This window comes from Pinus tabuliformis, chromosome 3_1, assembly GCF_031772625.1.
Source record: "Pinus tabuliformis cultivar Carrire ecotype Pingquan chromosome 3_1, CPIR1, whole genome shotgun sequence".
In the NCBI taxonomy this organism is placed as follows: Eukaryota; Viridiplantae; Streptophyta; class Pinopsida; order Pinales; family Pinaceae; genus Pinus; species Pinus tabuliformis.
Genome location: NC_142301.1, coordinates 537,913,062 through 537,930,310, shown reverse-complemented (window position 1 = coordinate 537,930,310; position 17,249 = coordinate 537,913,062).

Genomic DNA, 17,249 nt, shown 5'->3' with positions numbered 1-17,249 from the left:
GTGCTCGCGTTACCAGATTTACAACAACCATTTGAGGTCGAGACAGATGCCTCTGACTATGCTATTGGGGCAGTCCTTACTCAACATGGACATCCAGTGGCATATCACAGTGAAACACTTTCAGACACAGTCCGGAAGTACCCCACTTATGATAAAGAGATGTATTCCATTGTACAGGCCTGCCGACAATGGAAGCATTACATTTTGGGGAAGGAAACGGTCATCCACACAGACCACCGACCTCTGCAATTCATACAGACCCAAGGGAAATTGCAGAATGATCGCCATCAGAAGTGGTCTACATACCTGCAACAGTTTCACTTGAATATCAAGTATAAAAAGGGCAGCACCAATAATGTTGCAGATTGCCTCAGTCGACCACCGATCATGGCGCTAACCACCGTGCTCAACTCTTGCGGGCACGAGACTTCTGATTGGCCACTTCTCTACAAAAGCGACCCAGAATTCGGCCACACATACCAGACACTCTTGGAGGGTCGGCAGGTTGCAGATTTTCACCTCCAGGATGCCCTATTATGCCACCTCGGTCACCTTTGTGTTCCTTCAAGCGAGCGTGCCAAGATGATTTGGGAAGCACACTACAGTCGGGCTGCTGGGCATTTCGGGGTCGAGAAAACAGTGGCAGTACTGCAAAACTATTTCTATTGGCCGAATCTTCGACAGGATGTTGGGAAGTACATCCGATCATGTACTGCCTGTGCCATTGCCAAACCGACCATTAAGAAGCAAGGCCTCTATACCCCGTTGCCTACCCCTAGTCGACCTTGGGAATCCATCTCCATGGATTACATGTCAGGCCTTCCTTCCACTAAGCATGGAAATGACTGTGTTTTTGTGGTCGTCGACAGGTTCTCAAAGATGGCCATTATGATGGCCTGCAAGAAGAATATCACAGCAGAAGCCACTGCTAAACTCTTCTTTGAACGAGTGTGGGTGCACTTTGGGATCCCACAGTCTATCATCTCAGATCGGGACAGTCGGTTTCTCAGCACATTTTGGTCCAGTCTCTGGTCAATGCTGGACACCAAACTCACGAAGTCCACAGCCTTCCATCCTCAAACTGATGGCCAGACAGAGGTTGTCAACAGGATGATTGTGCACATTCTGCGCATGTATAACTCAAAGCATCCACGCACATGGGACGAGAGCCTCCCCTATGTTCAGCACAGCTACAACCGAGCTCTTCACAGCTCCACTGGCCATAGCCCTTTTCAGGTGGGTTTAGGATTCCAGCCACTATGCCCCATTGATGTGGCCATGCCACTTGCAGCTACTCACATGAATTCAGCTCATGTCCAGTCCGAAACAGATAAGGCCACCAGCTTCATTGAGCGCATCCAACATATTCGCCAGCAGGTCCATGACATTCTTGAGAAATCAAATGCCAAGTACAAGCAGCGACATGATCAACACCGGGTGCCACACAAGTTTCAGGTGGGCGACAAAGTCTGGTTGCATTTGCAAAAGGAACGCCTTACTGGAGCCTATCGGAAATTGAGACCACTTCGATATGGTCCTTACACCATTACTAAGGCTATGGGAGACAATGCATTTGAGCTCAGCATTCCCCCATTCCTTGGCCTGCACCCAGTGTTCAATGTGGACCGCCTTCGGCCATACTTTCCACCATTGCTAGACACATCCGACATTGCAGAACAGCTCAAACCCACAGAATTAAATCCAGATTGCATGGAACAAGCTGCAACTGATCGGATCATGGACACACAGATCAAGAACACTCGCCAACAGCATATCCAACTGTATCGAGTTGTCAAAGCAGGCCAACTCCTTCAGCAGGGCAAGTGGCTCACCAGGGAACAAGTTCAGCAGAGGTTTCCTCATCTCATGGAGGAGCTCAACGCAATGGGGACCATTGCTTCCTAAGGGGGGAGGAATGATCCAGGTGGATATTGGTGGCCACCTGCCAGGTCCACCTGGACCCCCACCATTGTCTTTCTCAGCATTTTCAGTTTCCTTAATTGTAGCACAGTTTACTATTTTTAGCAGTTTTTCGGGTCCTGAACTTCCGGAGCCGTTTTGAGGCCCTAAACGACGTTTTTTTGGAATTCTGGGGCGACCGAGCCCTATGTTGCCTCCCAAAGTGGTAGTACTCGGATAGATCTTTCTAACGAGCTATCGTACGCGTCAAACGGAGATCGTATGCCAAAGTTACGACCCCGGGAAATTGATGTACCAATTTACCCAAACGGGGCCCACAATTTGGCGTTTCATCTTCTAGGGTTAGGTTTCGGTATGTGAAGGGTTTTCCATTGTTTCTCAACAATAAATAGGCCTTCGAGCCTCATTGTAATACAGTTCAACAGTTCAGAGGCATGTAGCCATCACATCTCTTCTCAGAGATAAGCTACCATCGCCCTAGCTAGTTTATTGCCATTTCTGTTTGTAAGCATGTCAGTATTTTCCATTAATGAAATGAAGTATTATTTCCGCTGCATCTTTGTGTATATGGTTATCTCTGTAATTTGTTGCGTTCCTGTTTAAATCTGGATCAGTGGTATCAGAGCGGTCTGCTTTTTCTCTGTTTTTCTTTGCATGTCCCCAACAAGGTCGGGATATAAGGAGTTAGGGCTTGAACTGGTTGAACCTTTGCAAGACCAGCCTCGCAAATCCCGACGGCCTCCCATGGCGGACGAGAAGAAAGACGAGGGGGCAGGAGATCCCATCAAAATCTTGCTCGAAGAAGCGCTCGAGCGACAACGGAACGCGATGATGGACAGCTTTGCGCAGATCCTTCAGCGGCTACCCAGAAGCGGCGCATCGGCTTCCAGCAGCTCCTCTGGAAACGCCACACCCTTTAAGGTACAAGTTAATTTTGAAATCCCCATATTCGAGGGTCAGATAGACGCCGATGCCGTAGATAAATGGTTAAATCTGCTAGAGGGTTATTTTTCTGTTCATGAATTTTCGAGTCGGGAAAAGATTGTTTTTGCTCTTCTCAAAGCAGCCCCCCACGTCAAGGACTGGTGGGAAACCTACTGCGAGCAGAAGGATGAAAGTACTGGCTCACTATTTTCAGCCGCACCCACCTGGGATTCGTTCCGGGATGCCATCAAGGAGCAGTACTACCCTGTCGGAAGCTATGAGGATGAATACATAAAGTGGACCACGCTGCGGCAGGGAAGGGACCAAGATGTGCCGGAGTTCACCAATCTTTTCCATACCCTTCGCACAAAGTTGGGTATCAAGGATTCGGAGCAACATTTGATACTCAAATACCGTGGCTGCCTGCACAAGTACATCCAGGAAGAAATACAGTTCCTAAACATCCCCTCGCTCGGCGCAGCATACCGGTATGCCGTCAAAGTCGAGCAGAAGTTTAAACAAAAGAAGCGAGACTTTGGATCTGCGAATCCAAAGCAGGGGAAAGGTGCCCCTAAACCACAGAACAAAGGACAAAGCCAAGGCGGGACAGCCCAAGACAACCAGCTGAAGCTGCAAGCAAAGAGCAACGCCGCGAAGCCGAGAAAGGACACTGGAAAATGGTGCGAGTTCCATAAGAGCTCCACTCACAACACAAGTGAGTGTCGGGCCAAACAGTCACTGGTGGCTGAGCTAAAGGTTTCAGAATCAGATGCATGTTCCGACTCTGAGTCAGAACCCGATAAGGGGTATGAAAAAGGGAAGCAGATCATTGATGCGGATCCCAGCGCCACTGTTGCTACCGCAAAGATCCAGAAAAATGAACCCGAAGATCCAGAGGAGGAGGAGCGTCTCTTCCACTCCCAGATGTGGGTCAAGGGCTCCCCGATACAGTTCATTGTTGATAGCGGGAGTCAAAAGAACCTCATTTCGGCAGAGGTCGTGAAGCGGTTGGGCTTACCGACCACAGCACATCCACAACCATACACCATTGGGTGGCTTTACCAAGGGCGAGATCTTCGCGTGAGCCAGCAGTGTCGCCTTCCATACAACATCAAGCCCTTCACGGATGAGGTATTGTGTGACATTGCTCCCCTTGAAGTTTGTGATGTATTACTAGGACAACCATACTTGTGGAAGCGACATGCTGTGTATGAATCAAGGCCCCGTGCTGTTATTATTACATTGGGAAATAAGTTGTTCAGGATACCAGAGGTACCACCACCTGCCGCCATCTCTTTGATTACTGCAAAACAATGCAGTAAGATCATTTCCAAAACCAGGAAATTTGTTTTCCTGATGATACGCCCTCAAGGGAAGAAGAAGACAGTGGCCGCGGCCTCCAAACGAGGTCCCTCTGCACGGCAGCTACAAATGGACAAGATTGTGGAGGAGTACAAAGACATCTTCACCTCCCCGGCAGGGGTTCCTCTGCACTGTCAAGTCAAGCACTCCATTGATCTGACCCCAGGTGCGCCGCTACCCAATGGACCAATTTATCGGCGCTCCGTTCTGGAGAACAATGAAATCAAGAGGCAGATTCAGGAGCTCCTACAGAAAGGTCACATCCGTCCGAGTTCTTCGCCCTGTGGGAGCCCGATAGTGTTGGTACAGAAGAAGGATGGGACGTGGAGACTCTGTATTGACTATCGGGCGCTGAACAAGATCACTGTCCGTAATAGGTACCCGATCCCGCGGATTGATGACCTCCTAGACCAACTAAAGGGGGCGAAATATTTCAGCAAGATCGATCTGAAGTCAGGATATCACCAGGTACCAATTGAACCCTCAGATGTGTGGAAGACTGCCTTCAAATCCAAGGAGGGCCTCTTCGAATGGTTGGTCATGCCTTTCGGATTGACGAATGCTCCTGCAACCTTTATGAGGCTAATGGATGACATCTTGCGGCCATTCACCAACTCCTTTGTAGTAGTATACTTGGATGACATTCTGATCTTCAGCCAGAGTTGGGAAGAGCACCTCCACCACATCCGACAGGTTCTCCAAACACTGCGGCAACACAAGCTATGTGCCAATTTGGAGAAATGCACTTTTGGCATGACCGAGGTCCAGTATCTGGGATACATCATTGATGAACAGGGGGTGCATGTCGATCCAGCCAAGGTCCAAGTCATTCGGGATTGGCCCTCTCCAACCACTCTAACAGAGCTCCGCAGCTTTCTAGGTCTTGCCAACTTCTACCGCAGGTTTGTGTTGGGATTTTCTCATATTTCTTGGCCCTTGAGTCAAGTCACCAAGGGCGGGGCGAAAGCAAAATTCTTTTGGTCTGAATCTCAACAGAAGGCATTCAGGGAGTTGAAGGATCGCCTCTGCACGGCACCAGTGCTCGCGTTACCAGATTTACAACAACCATTTGAGGTCGAGACAGATGCCTCTGACTATGCTATTGGGGCAGTCCTTACTCAACATGGACATCCAGTGGCATATCACAGTGAAACACTTTCAGACACAGTCCGGAAGTACCCCACTTATGATAAAGAGATGTATTCCATTGTACAGGCCTGCCGACAATGGAAGCATTACATTTTGGGGAAGGAAACGGTCATCCACACAGACCACCGACCTCTGCAATTCATACAGACCCAAGGGAAATTGCAGAATGATCGCCATCAGAAGTGGTCTACATACCTGCAACAGTTTCACTTGAATATCAAGTATAAAAAGGGCAGCACCAATAATGTTGCAGATTGCCTCAGTCGACCACCGATCATGGCGCTAACCACCGTGCTCAACTCTTGCGGGCACGAGACTTCTGATTGGCCACTTCTCTACAAAAGCGACCCAGAATTCGGCCACACATACCAGACACTCTTGGAGGGTCGGCAGGTTGCAGATTTTCACCTCCAGGATGCCCTATTATGCCACCTCGGTCACCTTTGTGTTCCTTCAAGCGAGCGTGCCAAGATGATTTGGGAAGCACACTACAGTCGGGCTGCTGGGCATTTCGGGGTCGAGAAAACAGTGGCAGTACTGCAAAACTATTTCTATTGGCCGAATCTTCGACAGGATGTTGGGAAGTACATCCGATCATGTACTGCCTGTGCCATTGCCAAACCGACCATTAAGAAGCAAGGCCTCTATACCCCGTTGCCTACCCCTAGTCGACCTTGGGAATCCATCTCCATGGATTACATGTCAGGCCTTCCTTCCACTAAGCATGGAAATGACTGTGTTTTTGTGGTCGTCGACAGGTTCTCAAAGATGGCCATTATGATGGCCTGCAAGAAGAATATCACAGCAGAAGCCACTGCTAAACTCTTCTTTGAACGAGTGTGGGTGCACTTTGGGATCCCACAGTCTATCATCTCAGATCGGGACAGTCGGTTTCTCAGCACATTTTGGTCCAGTCTCTGGTCAATGCTGGACACCAAACTCACGAAGTCCACAGCCTTCCATCCTCAAACTGATGGCCAGACAGAGGTTGTCAACAGGATGATTGTGCACATTCTGCGCATGTATAACTCAAAGCATCCACGCACATGGGACGAGAGCCTCCCCTATGTTCAGCACAGCTACAACCGAGCTCTTCACAGCTCCACTGGCCATAGCCCTTTTCAGGTGGGTTTAGGATTCCAGCCACTATGCCCCATTGATGTGGCCATGCCACTTGCAGCTACTCACATGAATTCAGCTCATGTCCAGTCCGAAACAGATAAGGCCACCAGCTTCATTGAGCGCATCCAACATATTCGCCAGCAGGTCCATGACATTCTTGAGAAATCAAATGCCAAGTACAAGCAGCGACATGATCAACACCGGGTGCCACACAAGTTTCAGGTGGGCGACAAAGTCTGGTTGCATTTGCAAAAGGAACGCCTTACTGGAGCCTATCGGAAATTGAGACCACTTCGATATGGTCCTTACACCATTACTAAGGCTATGGGAGACAATGCATTTGAGCTCAGCATTCCCCCATTCCTTGGCCTGCACCCAGTGTTCAATGTGGACCGCCTTCGGCCATACTTTCCACCATTGCTAGACACATCCGACATTGCAGAACAGCTCAAACCCACAGAATTAAATCCAGATTGCATGGAACAAGCTGCAACTGATCGGATCATGGACACACAGATCAAGAACACTCGCCAACAGCATATCCAACTGTATCGAGTTGTCAAAGCAGGCCAACTCCTTCAGCAGGGCAAGTGGCTCACCAGGGAACAAGTTCAGCAGAGGTTTCCTCATCTCATGGAGGAGCTCAACGCAATGGGGACCATTGCTTCCTAAGGGGGGAGGAATGATCCAGGTGGATATTGGTGGCCACCTGCCAGGTCCACCTGGACCCCCACCATTGTCTTTCTCAGCATTTTCAGTTTCCTTAATTGTAGCACAGTTTACTATTTTTAGCAGTTTTTCGGGTCCTGAACTTCCGGAGCCGTTTTGAGGCCCTAAACGACGTTTTTTTGGAATTCTGGGGCGACCAAGGCATATGTTGCCTCCCAAAGTGGTAGTACTCGGATAGATCTTTCTAACGAGCTATCGTACGCGTCAAACGGAGATCGTATGCCAAAGTTACGACCCCGGGAAATTGATGTACCAATTTACCCAAACGGGGCCCACAATTTGGCGTTTCATCTTCTAGGGTTAGGTTTCGGTATGTGAAGGGTTTTCCATTGTTTCTCAACAATAAATAGGCCTTCGAGCCTCATTGTAATACAGTTCCGAACAGTTCAGAGGCATGTAGCCATCACATCTCTTCTCAGAGATAAGTTACCATCGCCCTAGCTAGTTTATTGCCATTTCTGTTTGTAAGCATATGTCAGTATTTTCCATTAATGAAATGAAGTATTATTTCCGCTGCATCTTTGTGTATATGGTTATCTCTGTAATTTGTTGCGTTCCTGCTTAAATCTGGATCACTCCATCACCATGATTGAGTCGAGTTGGGTTATTCCATTCACCAGTCATATCACCATTGGTCCTCCCTACCATCCATCTTTTGGGGTTAACACTACCAATCCATCTCAGTGTCGCCAATATGTTCAAGAGAAGTCATTCAGAGAATTCACCATCCAGTTAATGCGTCATCCACTGCAATACCTTCACCTTCCATTTTTCATGACCGCCATTCCTGAACCTTGTATCATCAGATCGTTTTCACCTCCAGAAAATCATTTTCTTCGTTTTGTGTTGTAGATGTGGGATACATTAAGGCCCTCCTATGATGGATCACTTCTTATCGACATCAACTCATTATCCAAGAAGCTGACTTAGAAACAACCCTTTCAGTACTTTGAAGCTTGCATGCCTCAATGGCAAGTTTCTCACTTCCGACGACAGGTTTACATCAATGGCCTTCGACCGAAAGATTTTGTGTGGTGTTCGACATCGGATCACATATTCACACAACGTGACTTGTACTATAGTACCTTGAGGGTCATCATCATTATCGGTGATTCCTCTCATATCTGTTAACAACTCACATTATCAACTGGTAATCAGGTGATGCCTTTCCATGTTCGACTTCAGAACATCTCTTCACATGGATCAACTTGTACTTCGAGCGAAGATTGAACGAGATTGAAAACCCCAGATCTAGTTTCATCCATTCGGGCTCCGATATATTCAGGAATATAAAGACATCAAATGTACACATAAGCTACATAGATGGTCATCTAAGCTAGGGATGACGACTCTACATATAAAGAATCACCTGTCTACAACTGTAGACGATTATCTGTTCTATGTACATGAAATTGAATTTATAAAGCTAAGCATGGGAATGCCTGCCTCAGCTAGATCATGAAAATAATATGATGATGATGTATTTTATTGTATCTTATACAGGTCACCTTTCAGTTTGAATACCTTGGATCCTCATGATAAAGCATTTCACCCGACATCAAAAAATTTACGACTTCATGCATTAGGGGGCAACTGTTATAGACATATTTGGGCACTGCAACCCCAATCTTATATGTCAATAAACCAAGGGCTCTTTAACCCCTAAAAGTGCTTTTTTATACCTTAAAGGATCATGGTCAACTGATTACATCATTCCCCAGAAGTTCCACCTGAGAAACCACTCAGAACTGGCCAAAACAAGACCATACTAACTGCTCCACTGTCAGGGTGCGATGCATACTGACTGCTACACTAGCCAAGTGTGATGCATACTAATGAGGCCTTCTGTAGGGTGTGATTAGCGAGGATGGACAAATTTCCAAGATAGTTTGCTAAGTGGATGCTCATGGAATCTTCTAGAAACTTCCTCTATGAAACTTGCCTCTCTAAATGTGCCCAGGATGAGTAAGAGATCCAAGAAATCTCCAAGTGGAACCAAGAACAACAAGTGGAATGACACTAATCAAAAACCCAGAGATGACTCACACCCTTGCACACATATATAACTGGATCCCTCATCTGAGAGATCTAGAGTCTGGAATTTTGTAATTTGCAAGGAAGTGCTGATAGTTTGTCTTTGAGAAGGAGCATTGTATTGTTGGGTTATCTTGCTTTTCATGAGGTGAAGAGGGCTTTGATGCTGAGAGGATGATGTTGGATCATATAGCTGGGTTGTAATTCTCCCTTTTATTTTAATAAAGTTATTTGAGTTTTCCTCCATACAATCGTGTGTTTGTGAATGTTGTCATTTGTAAATGTCATTGTATGCTCAATGTATTTCTGATTCTACATTGTTTATGATATAATAGATCAAGATGCTTTGATGGTGTTTTGTTACTTTGTTTCTACATATATTCTCTAAGTGGGACAAGTAGGAGAGGAGTTGCAAGCTCTATCCAGGGAGAGATAAATCAAGCAAGGAGTCAAGCGGAAGATCTAGGTTGGTTCCTTTGCTTCTCTCTTATCTATCATACGTAGACGAAATTGCAAATTGCTTTGATTGTTTGTTTCTAGGATAGCTTCCAATCCTAATGGAACTAGCAGATCGAAACGACACTAGTTTTCCTGAAACAACCCTCGACGATGCTTTCCACCATTACTGGACACATCTGAGATTGCAGAACATCTCACCAGGGACCAAGTTCAGGAGATGTAGGAACTCAACATAATGGGGACCATTGCTTCCTAAGGGGGGAGGAATGATCCAAGTGGATGTTGGTGGCCACCCACCTATCCCACTTGGACCCCCACAACTATCTCTTTCATTTTTTCAATTTCCGTAATTGTAGCACAATTTACTCTTTTTAGCAGTTTTTCAGGTCCTGAACTTACGGAGCTATTTTGAGGCCCTAAATGACATTTTTTGGGAAATCTGGGAGCAACATGGGTCCATGGACTGATGTTTCTCTTACCAAAGTTGTAGTGCTCAGATAGACCTTTCTAATGAGCTATTTCACGCATCAAATGAAGATCGAGTGCCAAAGTTACGACCTCGGGATATTGATGTACCAGCTTACCCAAAACAAGGCCCACAATTTGGCGTTTCATCTTCCAGGGTTAGGTTTTGGGATGTTAAGGGTTTTCCATTGTTTCTCAACAATAAATAGGCCTTCAAGCCTCATTTTCACACAATTTAGAGGCATTTAGCCATCACATCTCATATTATTTCTACTGCATCTCTGTGTTTATGGTTATGTCTATAATTTGTTGCGTTCTTGTTTAAATATGGATCAATACTCCATCAGGAATTAGTAATTCTCCCAAACAGGTCGTGTTCTGATGTTTCCCTACTTTTATGAGCTAACGTAGGAGAGAATGTAGGGATATTTTCTCAATCAATTCGCTCCTTTAACCCATAGAACTTGATTAGGTTCACTAACGTTGTTCCAGAGGTAGAAACTAGAGTTACCCTGCTATAGGATAAAATGCACAGCGTATGAAGAATGGAGATACCTTCAAAGGTCTTCCCAGGACCTTTGGCAGACTGCAAGATTATCTGCAACTGTCACAAAGTTACATGCATGTTCATAAACAATAACTAACTATCAAAGTAGGACAAATGGATTACCTCAAGCCTCCATGTAGATTTGCTGGAGAGCGCAATGCAGCTAGGCGGAAGTCCCCCAAGCCGGCTCCAGATCAAGTCCTACACATAGAAGAGACAAGCATAATCACAACATACAACTCTAATAACTAATACATGAATACATAGAAGAACATCTACTTACACATAACTAAGCTACTCATTCTAAAAGGTATTGGGCAAACAAGCTAATGAATGATAGTACCAATAGCACAGAGTAGATAGTACAACTGCAGTTCTATATTAATGTCGGAAGAGTGATTACAACCATCTGTTGCATCAGGCTTCCCTTACCACTCTAGCTTCTCTCTCTATCTCCCTTCTTACCAACTTCTTCTGATTTGAGACAATGCTCAACAATCAAGTATGCTATCCTTTCAAATCATCTAACCCATATCACCATAGCCCTAGCTTTTCTTATGTAGAAATTGAGTTAGGGTTGCCAAGTTCCTCCATGAGTTCCTTAGGGTAAAAGCAATGAAGTTGCCATGCTTTTCAACTCTTCCCATTTTCCTCCATCATTAGGATTAGAAATCCCCCAAATAGGTCGATCTTAAGATGTTTCCTTGCTTTTCTTGAGTAGATCTAGGAGCAAATATATAGATATTTATGAGTCAATTCACTCCTTTGACCCTTACAACTTCATTAGGGTCCACTAATGCGGTTCTCAAACTAGAAACTAGAGTTAGTTGGGTCACTAACGCACCCTTAGGCTTGCAGAGAAGCTTTATAAAGTAGGTTGTCAGTGCATAACCATCATTAGTGTGGAAACAAGGCATGTGATCTTGGTCTTTGCTTCAGCAATCGTGTCTTTCCCCTCTGAACTGATGAGGGGGTCAATTTGTTGTATAACATATTCCCCCAAAGTGTGAGATTAGAGGTTGCAATGATGGCCAAAATACTTTACTTAACTATAATTTTCCTTCTTCGACAAAAAGAGAGAGAGGATCAGAGCTTTGGGTGGTACGGGAAACCTAATACAACACATATATATAAAACTACTAAAATCATGTCCTGAGTTGGGCATTCCCATGCTCAGTAGCTATGTCAGAGTGATTTTCTCCAAAGAGATATGACGATGCTGGCTGCCGATAAGCACAATGTGGATCCAGTGTCATAATAGAATCATCTTGATAAGCTATCTCCAAAAAACAATATACGCAACTTGGGAGAGGAAACACGGTTGAGTGATGCAAGCCTCTACCTAAGGTCTTGATTTCGGCTTCACTGAACATCATATATTGGTGCATTTGAATATATGCGTTGATGTCTAACATGCATGAAATCGTCTGATTACCAGTCAATAATGGAGACCTGTTAACAGATGTGAGGAAGGCCACCAATAATGGTGATGGTCTCCAAGATGCACAGTACAATTTAGTGAGTGTGAAAGATGTTTTTGTCGTTGAACATCTGTAGAATCACTTAGCCATGAGCCAACAATGAGAACCCTTGATCAAACACAAGGCAACCTGCCACTAATTTCTGCAAGTACCAAGGCACTGAATGTGTTTCTGGGTTGTCTTCCTACATAGAGTGTTGAAGTCGATAGGAAGATACATGTCGAAAGGTAGGCAATAATATGTCCTACATCAATCGACGCGAAACGAGACAAGAATGATTTGTTTTTTAAGGAAACTTTTAGAATTAGGTCTAAACAACAGAGGGCATGATGAAAGGATATGCTTTATGGGTTGATGGAGGAAATAAAAGGTTAACCCTTGAACAATAGAATGCATGAAAATGGTTTTAACCATGCAGCACTAGACTCATGAACACCAAAGAGTGTTAGGATACAAAGATGCAAGAACATCGGGGTATTTAGGCTAAACTTATGGGATGGTAGGATTCATATTGAGAGGTCGTCACAAGGAAGTTTTATCTGAGGGATTGCCATGTTCAAGGGAACGACTACAGCCAAGCCATGCCTTCTAATAATAAATGTAGTTGTATTGTCTACTTTCCCCATCTGATTACTTTAGTGAGTCCATATGGGTAAACTCGTCGATATTTTCATATTTTAAGAGTCTAAAAAGGACCGTGAAAAGAGCGACCCTATGCCCTATCTGATTAGTTCAATGAGTCCAAATAGGCAAACTCGTCAATCTTTTCATGTTTTGAGAGTCCAAAAAGGATCATAAAAATAGCGACTCTATATCTTATCTATGTAATTTAATGAGTCCAGAATAGACAAATCGGTGGTCTTTTCATATTTAGAGAGTCTGAAGAGATCATAAAGAATGACTCCATGGTGGTCCCTTTTTCATAGTTGTTAACCAGGTGTGACAATAGGTTAATAGCATACCCGGATCAATTACTTTTTCTTGAGTTAATCTATTGAATCCGAATAAAGAGAAACCTATGTTCAATAGATGTCGATCTCATTTTTTTATGCATACAAGGTGACAAACTAAACTCTTTTTCGTTGTGAATTTTTAATGAGTCACGTGATGACAAACTCAACACCTTCATCAAATTTTAATGAGTCAAATGAACAAAACTCAAGGTATCTTTTTTAGTTTATTGAGCAAGGAAAAAGAGGTAAAAGAACTACTCATTCCTTATTTGTAGATTTAACAAGCCAAAAGAAGGGGAAAAACTTGGGGATTTTTTGAATTAAGTGCGAAAAATGGTCCCAAAAACGCAAGTGCTCTTGTTGCTGCCGTAGATTTTTAATGAGCCCAGTGACAAAAACTCAGGATTTTTCAATTTAACGAGCAAGAAAAGTACCTAAAGGAATGCTCGGCTCATCTTTATAAATTTTTAATGAGCCTAAAGACAGAACTCGGGATTTTTTCAATTTTATGAGTGAGAAAAAAAGCCCCTAAAAAGAAATTTGCTTTAATGGTCTCTTTCAGTTTAATGAGCTAGCAAAATAGCAAAAAATATTTGCTCAGACCATCGTCATATGTGTTTAACAAGCCCAACGATGAAAAAATCAAGGATTTTTTAGTTTTTGAGAGTGAGAAAATATCCCATAAAATAAAAGTGCTCTTTGAGAATTGGATGCAGCTTTTACTACTTTTCATCCTTGATGGTACTTTCATCAAAAGCGGAACAAGTATAAAAAGCAACAATTCCTATCCATATGGGTTCATGCATGATAAAACATCATGGGGAATGGACTAATTTCTCTTTAATGATTTCAAAAATCGTGTCTCCAAAAATAAATATAAGGAACTGTTTTGAGTTTTCACATTCAACATTTTCACTATTTTGAGAATTGTGAGAGCATTTTGGAACTAAAGAGGAGCAGATTTTCTGCGGACCATTGTAGGAGATCTGAGTGACCATTCGACATGCCGTCAGTCCTAGGTAGAGGCTAAAACCTTGCTCTATGCATTTACTAACCTTTCTTGACAGTTTCAGGGGTGGATATTTTCAGCTCTGAGGTGCCCTAAAGTAGTGTTTATGCACTAATGCCCTCAAGGTGGCGTGTAGTGAGCATTAAACGGCCTATACGACCTATTGTAGGGTGTTAATACTCCATGTGTACCACAGAGGGGAGCATTAGAGTTGAAGGGCATAGTTTAAAAGCTCATGAAAGGATTCCTAAAGCTATTTTGCCCCATTTTTCTTGTTTTTAGGGTTATTTTGCGCAGGTTTTCAGGCCATAATGACTAGCCTATGGATAGAATGGGCCCATGATAGCCAGGAATTGTTGATGCAAAATGATCTAGCATGCATGCTTTCATTGCACCGTTGCAGTTTACTAAAGTATGCAAGGTTGGAGCTAATGAAAGGGTACGAGGATTTATTGAGATGGATTATCCAGTGTTGGGATGAACATGAGCAAGTGTTCAGGATTGCAGATCAGGAGCTGGTTATTGACCGTGATGACATATACTTTGTAATTGGTCTATCATGCCATGGGCCCAATATTCGCATTAATCACTCAACATTCATAACAAGTGCGCGCAATCATAAACTATAAAGAGATGCATAAATATAACAGAAGCATAGACACAGAATATTCCAAAATCAACTTATCTTTTATTAATTCTCTATCCAAGTACAATCCCAACTCCACCCCGCGCACTCAGCTGCAGGGGTCTACGCACACAGCTATGGACTCTACCAGGCCTCTACACACTCAGCTGTAGAGCCTCTTCCTACCACTACAACCCAAGACTCGAACTTACAGACTCAGAGCTAATTCATCATCCAAAACCCATATGACTTCTCAAAGTTAAGTCTGATTTTACCCTTAGAGCCTCGCTCTATTTATACAATCCCATGGTCTATAGACCATGGGTAGGCCGACAAATGTTACATTCAATTAGATTATCTTAAAGTGGACAAGCCTAGACTCTCGCACTCCATGCCCGCATTTTGCAGGGTCTTTACATTACACTTTTACCAAAATTCGGGCTTCAAGCCCCACTAACATTCTATGGGGGCATCCACTGCCCAACAGGTCCCTTTGATCCAAGGGAGCCGAGGCAGGGGCAATGGTCATCACTCAATCCTCACACAGGAGGAGGACCAATCCGACATTTCTTCGCAGAAGATTTCTTCCATTGGCTTCGTGACCAGATTGTGATGATTGATGACTATGCTTATGAGGGCATGGACTTTACCAGTGACCCTAACTTGATGCTACTGCCTGGGACCAACTGGGGTCCTCAAGGCGAGAATTATTTTTTAAAGTACTTCAAGTATTTTTTAGCTTTTGAATGTTTATGTAATGTTTTTATAGGCGAAATAAGTACTGACATGAAACTTTATGCTTAACACAGATGTGGTGCCATTACGACCTGCAGGTGAACCCCTCCATATGCGATGAGGAGGCCAACTACCTATTGGGGGGTGATGCCAACAGTATTCGCAAGGTTCTAAGGAACCTGGAGGGCTTGAGCATGGGTGTCCCACCCACCTATGAGGGAGATTCCTGCTCATATGCAGCGACACACAGTCAGTGTACCTAAGCAGTTTTTGGTTCCTCTTCAGAGAATAGCTAGAGAAATTTCAGCATTTTAGGAGCAATAGGCTCTTTTTAGGAGGTGATTTTGGTGTAGTCAATGGGTGTTTGTAACTGGGCTTAGTAGCCATTATGTACTTGAAACATCTAAGTTTTGGAATATTTTGATGTAAAATACTGGATTTTGATCTATATATATGTACAAACATTTTGGTATATTGATGGCGTAAATGTTTTTTAATTTTTTTATAAAATTTTTAACTTAGTAAACTTTTACTTTTCATGCATGCTTCTATAGTGAATGAGACAAATTCCAATCTAATACATAGTTAGCAAATGAATCAGCAACGACATTAAATTCTCTAGGAATGTGTTCATATGTGATTATTTCAAATTGATGTTCCAGGAGTTGTACCCTTAAATAATGACGTAACAAGGTTGGATTATGAATGTGATAACGATTTGTCAATGTCATAACAACTAGCTGGGAGTCTAACTTGGCCACCAGATTGGAGATGTCTCTTGATGACACTTCTGTGAGAAGTGAAATTATGGACATGTACTCAGAAATATTGTTGGTGGCGGTACCAAGAAATACTCCCCCAGAACAAAATAGTTCTGACTCGAGTGTGTATATTACCCAAGCAGCTGATGCAATGTGTTGTGTGTGACGACTGGCACCATTCGTGTATCCTATGTATGCTAAGGGTAATGAAGACATCTTCATTGCAAGAAGGATGTATGAGAAAAATACTCCAATAAATATCAAAACAATCCAATCACACTGGTGAGCACCAGTATTGTAGCAATAATGCTACGACTCCTGGGCTGCCTACTTTACTCTTATCAACTCGGTAGTTCGTAACAAACTTGGAAGTGTCATTGCTGTATGCACAAGTACTAGTTCTCACTGCAAGTTGTCACTTGGTTAGCTGGCACAAGATCACTAGGAGCTCAAGCCAACTTCTATGGATTCCATAAGATTCTCTATATGTGATGAAAGGAGAGAAATATTACTCTACAAATTGTTGAGGAAAAGGTTGCCCTAGGGCTTTTGGGTTGAAACCCTAGTAGACTGAAAATTGTCTATACAGAGAAACACACATTCACATAGCCATTTATGCTATTGTAAGCAAATTCTATGATAAGAGGGCGTACCTTAGGTCCTACGTTTGAGAAGGCCCTTTAGGGTGCAAACCCTTCTTGGAGTTCCATTTTTGCTCCTTTGATCTGCAAAACCACCAATTCCAAAGAACACAACAGTATATGGACAAAACCTTATAGAGAAACCATCTTCATGTTCTAAATAAAGGTAGTTAGTTATGAACTTTAAATAACCGTTCACATATCAATTCCAACATGAATATCATAAACATAAAGAAGATTTATATCAGGAACCAAGACATGTGTTTCTTTTATTATAGACAAATAAAGTACAGAAAATGAATAATTTCACCTGAGTCACCTTTCACAGGCTCC